The sequence below is a fragment of the Sorex fumeus genome, unplaced genomic scaffold (assembly GCF_029834395.1).
Source record: "Sorex fumeus unplaced genomic scaffold, SorFum_2.1 ptg000128l, whole genome shotgun sequence".
NCBI lineage: Eukaryota > Metazoa > Chordata > Mammalia > Eulipotyphla > Soricidae > Sorex > Sorex fumeus.
This window is the reverse complement of record NW_026606185.1, coordinates 20,300,450-20,311,092: the sequence shown is the minus strand read 5'-3', so window position 1 is coordinate 20,311,092 and position 10,643 is coordinate 20,300,450.

Sequence of the window (10,643 nt, the reverse complement as noted above, 5' to 3'; positions counted from 1 at the left end):
GTCCTGTTCATGTCAGCTTAGTAGGTGGGAGAACAGAGAGTCTTTTTTTTTTGTTAAGTGCATTTGAATAGAAAGAAAATTTGCTAATTTTCAATAACTGTGCCCATAAAGAAGTACCTGGAGACATGGAAGTCAAGTCTGGCTGGTGTTCTAATCTGGTATACACTGGGAGTCATTTGATGCATGAGATTAACACATTATTCTTAATATTGATGATGCTATGCACATTATCTCTAGAATAACTTTCATTCAACCTTCATGAAAATGTTTGCAGTACTTTCAGTATGTGATAGCTATAGAAGATTTTTGTTATGTGCGTGCACACAAATGTGTAAAATTGCAAGTAGAAGTATTTCTACTACTCAGATAATGATGACATATTCAGAACCAAAAGAATCAAATGGGAGCATATGATACCATGTTCTAAAATGTGGAAACTTCTGGGTGGGGGCTCGATATTATCAGAGTCAGAAATCATTTTCATTTACAAAGGAGCAAAATAGAAAGAGATGTTTTATACCCATAATTTGTGAAAATTCCAAGTGGCTGTGGATAGTAATAGTCTCATAAGTAAACCAATGTAATAAAAACTTGAAGTGAAACTTTTGTGCATCTATGTCAAAAGCAGATTTAAATAAATCATATATTGGTGGGTGGTGCTATATTTCAAAGATAGCAAGACAGGAAAAAATCCAGTGTAAATCTGTAACAATTGACCTAAATGGAAGAAATCAGAAAACTTAACCTGTCATAGGAAAATGGTCTCTTGTTCTGCAAAGCTTAAACAATTCCTGTGTTGTATTATTCCCCTGCGCAAACATTTTTCCTGCACATGCAAAGCCAGCATTTCAACACAGATCAATACTGATGATTTTCCCAGACCATAAACAGTGTTTCCACCCTGCAGGCCTCCCAGAGAAACTTAGGAGCCTGGTATGCTAATTCTTACATCATTACTGAGCTACAAATATTCCTCAACCCCAAAGGTTAAAAAAAGGAAGGCCAAAACCCAGTTAGAATCAGGTAAACAGACCAAGTGAGAGAAAGATAAAATCCAACTTCACTATACATTTATTAAAACACATTGTGAAATTCACACTCAGTTGTGCCATAACAGTTATAAGTTGCCATGCAATAAAGTGACCCAACAAGGTTAAATCTGGGTGGTCCTTTGATTCCAAATCACGACCCCCTTCTATGAATTTCCATATATAGTGCCTCTCTTTATTAATTTACACTATTTTATACCTGTGCAATCTAGACATTTGCATAGAAATCATGCTATTCCCTCTAGAGTGGAAATTCCCAGACTGCCAAACTTATTTGGTATACTCCCCTATTTTCAGAGAAAAAAAAGAAAAAGAAAAATCACAGCGTCTTCCTGGAACAAATAGGTATTCTTTATTTGCACTGAGACAACATCTGTCCCTTGGATCATTCCAGCTTCATAGACTGGGGAGGGTTAGAACCATAGTACAGCAGGTAAGGTACTTGCCTTGTATACAACCAACAATCTACCCAGGATGAACCAGTGTTTGAGCCCTGCATCCCATACCACTTGTACACTGCTAGGATGAACTACGGAATACAGATTCAGGAGTAACCCCTGAGGCTAGGTGTGCCTCCCTGTCCCCACAAAATTCTGGCCTGAGAAAGGGAGTCAGGAGGGTTCTCTCAACAACTTTGGAAAAAGTGGTCTAGCTTGTAGTCTAAAACTTGACACTTTTAACAATTTCAGACTTCAGACTTTTAACAATTGACTTAGAAACCATGCTGCTATCTACAGATTGTGCTTGCACTCTGATTTTGAAATGTATACTTTTCCTTACTGAACAGCTTTCTATACTTTAATTCCATAATTTTTTATGATTTTCCTGGATAAAGTTAAAAAAATAAAAAACAAAACAAAAGGAAAAAAACTCAAGTCAGAAAGATAGTATAGAAAGATAGTATAGAAAGATAGTTTAGAAAAAGATAGTATAGTATAGATAGTATAGATAGTATAGAAAAGATAGTATAGAAAAAGATAGTAAAGAAAGATAGATAGTATAGAAACCAACCGTGTTGGAGGCACAGTATATATACCTTCAGAGCATGTCCCCCAAACACCGTCTGGTGTGGCTCTGAAAGTTCCCATGGACCAGGTTTGCCCTGGTGGCCCCGGTTGCACAGTCTGACCAGCACTGCAGCCTAGGGCTCTACTGTTGAACCACCAACCCAGTATCTCTGCGAGTGACTTATTTGCACCCCCATACACACACAGTGTCTCAGTTCCTCAGTTCCTCAGGCACATCCAACAGCTTTAACCCTGAAAAGTCTTTCCTATAATAAATAATATGGGAACCCCTGGGTTTGATGGTAATGGTCTTTTGCATCCACACCCCTAGAACCACCAGGTGTAGCACATCCAAATGTAATATCACACTGAATAAAGCCCCTTATTTCTCACCATTTAGAAATTATATATATATATATATATATATGGAATATGTTGCTCTTCTACAGCTACACAGCTACTACAGCTACTGATCCTTCCCTTTCTATCTCCTCTCTCTGTCTCTGTCTCTCTTCTCTATTCTTAGGCCACCCTGACTGTGATCAGGGCTTACTCCTGGCTCTGTGCTCAGGGACTCCTGGCCAGGCTCAGGGGTCCATATGTGGTGCCGGATAGGGCAGCTGGGGCAGAAGACCAGTACCTTCTCCCTGCACTATCTATCTGGCCCTGATAAACTTATCTTTTCTACTCTATTTAATATTACTTAAATATTAGATGTCGGATAAGTATGTGAAAGAGTTCATTTTATGCCTAATATGTTCTAAGAATCTATTAAAAACCTTAAAGTTCATGATCCAGAGAGATAGACACTACAGCAGATAAGGCACTTTTCTTGCACCTGGCCAACCCAGGGTCAATCTCAAGCAAACATATGGGCCCCAAAGCCTGTCAGGAATATGCCTTGAGCACAACTGGGCACGGTCTAAATAACAAAACAAAAAGTTTTAACACAGGGAATTAAAAAAAGTTTATCTCATAATCAAAAACAAATATTAAAGTGTCAAAATGTATTACTATTTAGTCAGAAAATACGGGGGGGGGGGGAGAGTTTTGATCCTCCTGTGTTGTCTTATTTATTGAATAACTATAAAATGATGTAACACTTATTTCTAGATAAAGCTAAAAACAACATTCTAGGGTCAGTAAAAATAGCTCCAAGGGTTGCAGTACAGTCCTTGACTATACAACTAGAAGTTCAATGCTTGGTACCACATGACTCCACTTTCAACTCTGGACACCACCAGGTGTAACCAAGGTCCTGAGCATTGCCATGTCTGAGAAGCAGTGCAGCATTGAAAACTCAGACTCTTACAGTCAGAGGACTATGTTGGGGGTGGCTCCTGAGTTTTTGAGCACAGATGGGGAGGTCTCCTCACCTCCTGAAATAAAAACACTATCAATTTATTTTGGGCGCATACATTTATTCATTAAGAAGATTAAGAAGATTAGGGCACTTCAATTTAGATTCATCACTAACAGGACCACTAAGAATATTCATAACAGTGTTGTTTGTCATTTACACCTGCTGCCTCTGTGACCATGAGAAGACCATCTGAGAAGCACAGTGGAGTTAGTCTAGTGCTTGGAAAATTTGCAGTCTTCACTAGATTATAAATGCTATAAAATTCTGTGGTGAAAATCAATATAGATTCCTGTGGAATTAACAATAGTCTTCATTTCTCTCAGTTAAGGTGGTAGGGGAGTAAAATTCACAGAAGTTAGTTCTCATGAGGAAAAAGGCACTTTGCAGTCCTGAACAGTCTAGTCCTGAACTAGAGGGAGCTCAATAGTAAGAAATATCTGGTAAAATTAGAAAGAAGTCAAGTTCAGAAGGCCTGAGTGCTAACATGACAGGAGAGAGACAGAGGTGGTGAGTATATAAGAGAGTGACAGATGATGTATTTGGAAAAGATGAGGAAAGTTAAATGGTTTTATAGCCTTGGCTAAGAATTTTGGGTAAACTTTCTTTAGCATTAAAGAACATGAAAATTTCAAGCATGTTTAAATAGTGCACCCCTAAAACACATGCCACTGTATGTACTAGTGTTGCCACGAATCACGAATCACGACCACCCTGTTATTCGTTGATTGCTTCGAGTAGGCCCCAGTAACATCTCCTTCATCCTAGCCCTGAGATTTTAAAGAAAGTGCTATATTCAAGGCTCATTAGGAGAATGAGACCCATCATTGTTACTGGTATTTGGCATATTGGGTACACCATGGGGAGTTTGCCAGACTCTGCAGTGTGGGCAGGTTACATTCGGTAGCCTGCCAGTTTGTCCAAAGTAGGAATGAGATAACAAGATGTCGTAATAGGATAGCATTTGTGGCCGCGCGGTTCCGGGAGCTGGTTTTTATAGTCTCTGAGTCTTGGCCGCTGATGTGTTTACATGGCACCAGGGGGCCAGTTGGTGGGTGTGACCCCCGCCTACTGGAATTCGAGGATCTGGGTGGAGGATGCTCAGCCCTGATCCGAGTAGGCTTGGAGATCTCAGCCCCGGGACCTGCTTGCCTTTGTTCCTCTGCCGGTAATTTCAGGTGTGCGGAGAGTGGTCTCAGCATGGTGGTGGCTGGTCCTGGAGGTCTTCGGCTGCCAGAGCCCTGGTCGGGGCAGGGAGGAAAGCTCAACCCGCTCCCCTCCAATGGGCCCCGGCGAGGACAGCCAGGCGTGGGGGCAGGAGACTGCACTGTTCTCTTCTAGGAGCTGGTTTTTATAGTCTCTGAGTCTTGGCCGTTGATGGGATAACACTGTGCCAGGGGGCCAGTTGGTGGGTGTGACCCCCGCCTACTGGAATTTGGAGGATCTGGGTGGAGGATGCTCAGCCCTGATCCGAGTAGGCTTGGAGATCTCAGCCCCGGGACAGCTTGCCTTTGTGTTGCCACAACATAGATAAATAGAATGAAAACCTTAAACCTGATAAGGTAATAAATGCAAAAAAAATCAGCATCTAAAATGATGTGTATTTGTTTACCATTTTTTAAATAATTTCACCTACCAAGAAGAAATAGACTTTTGAAATTGTAAATGATATGTGAATACATAATTTCCCTCTAAAACCTCACACTTTTAAGAAGAGATTCACATTATCTTTAAAGAGAATAATGATAAATAAGTTGTCAAGAATGTTAAAAGAAGTTTTCAAGAACATTTGGGCTCAGGTATAATTACGCAGATTAGATATATTGCTGGGCCCAAACATCAGCTTAGGTTGCTTTTGTATATTTCATGCACAGTTGCTTATAAATCTGCATAATTATTTTGTAAAAGTTAAGCAATAAGTGATAAAATTATTCTTAACAGAGAATAATTATTGTTAGAGAAAAGTAATATATTCAATAGATCAAAACTATTTGAAATATTGCTATGGTATGGAATCATATACCAAGAAAATTTTACAAAATAACATTGTCCTCATTAATAGAGAAATTTTCATTAAGGAATAAATTTAAAATATTATATAAACTAATAAAAAATCAATAGTTTACAAGTGATATCTCTGTATGTTTTTGGTTATATCATAAATTGATCCAAATTTTCTGGATGGAAATTGAATAACAGAAAAAGGAAAAGATAAGAATGTCCACATTCCTTAACTTAATAATTCAGCTTATTTATTGAGTAAATAAGGTGGCCTACAAAAATGGTAAAAAGCATGAAGAATGGTCTCAGATTGTTATGACTTGGGGGACAGAACTCCCAACAAAGGATAATGGGGTATTACTCCATGCAAATTAGAATTTCTTTTTAAAATGATGAAAATTCCATATAACATAGCAAGGATCCAAGACATTTATCTTAAAAATATGAAAATACTCATTCTAAAGAAAATTTCACCTCTATTTATATCGCTCACAATATAAAAAATGGGTTAAGCTAAATGTTCTTCAACTGAGGACTGGACGAAGAAGCTGTGACATGCATACACACAAACATATATATATATATTCACACACATATATGTATACATATCACCAAAGTGTTAGCACTCTGCTATTAAAATATATGAAATTATACACCATAAAGACAATATAGGTGGAATATGAGGTGAGTATTGCAATGTGAAATAAATTAGAGAAAGAAATTATTGCAGAATTTTATTTACATGTTTACTAAGAACTACTAAAGCAAATGGATTGGAAAAAAAATCCTTAACTAACCTCTAGATTCATTAGAAACAACATTGGTTACCAGAAGTCTGAGAGGGCAGGGTACTTGCCTTGCACACTGCTAACCCAGGTTAAATCCCCAGCATCCCATATCATCCCTTGAGCACTGCCAGAGGTGCTCATGAATATGGAGCCAGGAGTAACTCCTGAATACTGCAGTGTGAAACAAAAAACAAAAAAAAAATATTGATGGTTATCAGATGGAAAGGGCCTACAAGGTAGGAGTATAAAAGAAGGTGTCCTTTTGATGGGGAGATGTTACTGGGCCTTTGGCAGTGGTGACAGCTACACACAGTTAAAAAATTTAAAGCTAAATTTCCGAGATCCCATAATATTGGAAATGAAAAATGGCACTACTACATGTGTAAATAAAGTATTTGTTTACTCCAGAAATCCTGTTTGAAAATTTATTTAAAAATAAAATTAGGGAACCTCTGCCTCTTCCTCTTCATCCCCAATGCTGTGTCAGCCTTCTTCCCCTCCCAGGTCAGTTTATCTGCCAGTATTTGAACGTGGGACCTGGCAGTGTGCAGTACTCCAGGCATCCTCTAGGATCCTGGGACAAAATCAGCCCTAAGCCTCTGCATCTTCCTCTTCATCCCCAACCCTTTGTCGGCCTTCTTCCCCTCCCAGTACCCCCCCTCCCAGGTTCCCTTGGGGCATGGCCTCTTCAGAAGTTGGCGTGGCCTCTTCAGAAGTGGGCATGGCCTAAATCCAGCCTCAGGTAATTTACTCATACCAAGAAATCTAGTGTAACATCACAGTTCCCATACCTACGCACCAACATGAAGAAACAACGCAAATCCCCACCACGAGGAGAGGATGATGAAAAGAGTCTAGAAGCCTCAGTAGGTACTAAGGGACCTCTTAGAGAGGACCTTAGAGAGGTCACCTAAGGGACCTCTCTGAGAAAGAATTCAGATATGAAGTCATGAAGATGTTCAATGAACTCAGTGAAACAGTCAGACAGATATCCAGTAAATTAAAGGAGGAAATGAAAGAAACAATGAATCATACAATCGAGAAAATCCAGGAGTAAATGACAGCAGAAATTGGAAAGCTACACACAAAAATGTCACGAATAAAATATTCTGTAGATGAAATAAAAAACTCAGTCTATGCCCTCAACAGTAGAATGACCACAGCTGAAGACAGAATCAGTGAGCTGGAAAATCGGCTGCACCAAAGCCACAGAAAACAACAAACAGTGGCAAGAGATCTAAAAATTGCTCTAGAGCAAATCAGAATCCTAGGAGATGATTCCAAGAGGAAAAACATTAGAATCATTGGAGTACCAGCAGGTCAGGGAAACAATCCCAATTAAAAATCCATGGTCAAACAAATCATTGCTGAAAAGTTCCCAGAGCTGGACAATGCAGACATTCAGATTCAAGGAGCCCCGAAGGGTGCCAGCTAACAAAAACACTCCAAGATATATCATGGTTAGAATGAGGGTTGGTACAGATAGAGACACAATGCTGAAAGCAGCAAGGTGAAAGAAGCAAATCAGATACAAAGGTGTACCCCTTAGATTCATAGTAGAACTATCAGAGGACACCCTCCAAGCCTGAAGGCAATGGCGGAATATAGTGAAAAAACTCACTGAAATGAATGCTTCACCAAGAATACTCTATCCAGCTAAACTGTCACTCAAAATCAAAGAAACGGTACACTATTTTCTAGATAAACAGCAGCTCAGGAACTTCATAGACTCAAGACCAAACCTAAAAGGAAGGCTAAAGGAGCCACTATAAGATAAGACAAACCCTACAGCATAACAAAACCTTACAGAAAGATGACACAATATCCCATAACAATAATCTCTCTCAACATCAACAGTCTAAATTCACCAATTAAGAGACACAGAGTGGCAACATGGATTCAGAGACAGAACCCAATTTTCTGCTGCCTACAAGAAACTCATCTCAAGAGCCAGAGAAAACACAGATTCAAAGTGAAAGGATGTGAAACAATCCTGCAAGCAAAGAGCTCCCTCTAAAAAGCTGGGGTGGCCATACTAGTATCCAACAACATAAATTTAGGGTTGAAAAAGATTAGAAGGAACAGTGAAGGCTATTTTCTGTTCATCAAGGGATATGTACAACAGAAATAAATCACACAGTTAAATGTATATGCATCTAATGAGGGAACAGCTAAATATTTAAAACAACTGCTAACAGATTTTAAGGAGGACATTGCTAGCAACACAATAGTAGCCGGAGACTTCAACATTGCCTTATCACCTCTGGATAGATTAACAAGAACAAACCTCAGCAAGGAAACATTTGCTTTGAAAGAAATAGAAGAGAAAAGGCTTAGAGACCTATACAGGGCTTTATACCCCCCCCCCCAAAAAAAAAGAATACACATTCTTCTCCAGCGCACACAGAACATCTTCCAAAATAGACCATGTGCTAGGACACAAAACATACCTCAATAGAATCAGGAAGATAGAAATAGTATCAACAATCTTTCCAGACCACGATGCACTGAGAATAAAAGTGAATCACACACAGACACGGAAAACCAAGTTAAACACCTGGATATTAAACAACTCAATGTTGAACAACTAGTGGGTCAGGAAGGAAGTCAAGGACGAAATCAAAATATACCTGGAAACAAATGAAAATGAAGACACTAACTACCAGAACCTATGGGATTCAGCTAAAGCCGTGTTAAGGGGAAAATTTATAGATCTGCAAGCATTTCTCAGGAAGGAAGAAAGGGCCCACATAAACAACTTGACTTCACAGAGCAAGGATCTTTGAAAAGGATCAACAGAAGGAGCCCAAATAGGGCAGAAGGAAAGAGATCATACAACTTAGAGCAGAAATCAACGACATGGAAACTAAAAGAACAGTCTGAAAGATCAATGAAAACAAGAACTGGTTCTTCGAGAAAATAAATAAGATAGATAAACCACTAATGACACTCACAAAGAAACAGAGAGAACCCTAATAAGCCGAATCAGAAATGAGAAGGGGATAGGATATCACAACAAAAAACAAAGATATTCAAAAGATCATCAGAGATTAATTTGAAAATCTGTATGCCACAAAACAAGAGACCTAGAAGAAATGCATAAATTCCTGGATTCCTATAATCTCACGAGGCTGAATCAAGAAGATCTAGAGTACCTGAATAATCCTGTTAACATCAAGGAAATTGAAACTGTAATCAAAAGTCTTCCCAAAAACAAAAGTCCAGGTACAGATGGATTCACTAGCGACTTTTCCCAAACATTTAAAGACGACCTTTTGCCAGTTCTTCTCAAGCTTTTCCCAGAAATTGAAGAAACAGAAACTCTCCCAAAGAGTTTCTATGAAGTCTATATCTCTCTAATACCAAAAGGAAACAAAGACACCACAAGAAAAGAAAACTACAGGCCAATATCCCTGAAGAACACAGATGCAAAGATTCTCAACAAAATACTAGGAAATAGTATCCAAAACCTCATCAAAAAGATCATACAGCATGACCAAGTGGGATTCATCCCAGGGATGCAAGGATGGTTTAACATTTGAAAATCAATCAACATAATCCATCATATCCAAAAATGAAAAGATAAAAATCATATGATCATATCAATAGGTACAGAGAAAGCCTTTGACAAGATCCAGCACCTGTTTATGATGAAAACCCTCACCAAAATGGTGATAGAGGGGACTTTCCTCAATATAGTTAAAGCCATCTACCACAAGCCTACAGAAAGCATCATCCTCAATGGGGAAAAACTGAGAGACTTCCCCCTAAGATCAGGGATGAGACAAGGATGCCCACTGTCTCCACTACTGTTCAATATAGTACTAGAAGTATTTGCAGTAGCAATTAGACAAGAAAAAGATATTAAGGGCATCCAAATAGGAAAGGAAAAAATCAAGCTCTCACTATTCAGATGATATGATACTATACTTAGAGAACCCTAAAACCTCTACCAAGAAACTCCTAGAAATGATAGACTTGTATAGTAAAGTTGCAGGCTATAAAATCAATACCAAAAGTCCATGGCTTTCCTATAGGCAAATAGTGAGAGAGAAGAAAGTCACATAATGAAAACAATCCCGTTCACAATTGTGCCCCAGAAAATCAAGTACCTAGAAATCAAGCTTAACTAAGGAAGTAAAGGACCTGTACAAAGAAAACTACAAAATGCTACTTCAGGAATTAAAAAGAGGACATGAAGAAATGGAAAAATATCCCCTCTTCATGGATCAGGAGAATTAACATTGTCAAAATGGCAATACTTCCAAAAGCACTGTACAAATTCAATGCAATCCCTATTAGGATACCCATGACATTCTTCAAAGAAATGGAGAAAACAATCCTGAAATTTATATGGAACATTAAGCCCCCATGAATAGCTAAAGCAATTCTTGGGGAAAAAGAAAATGGGAGGAATCAAACTCCCTAACTTCAAACT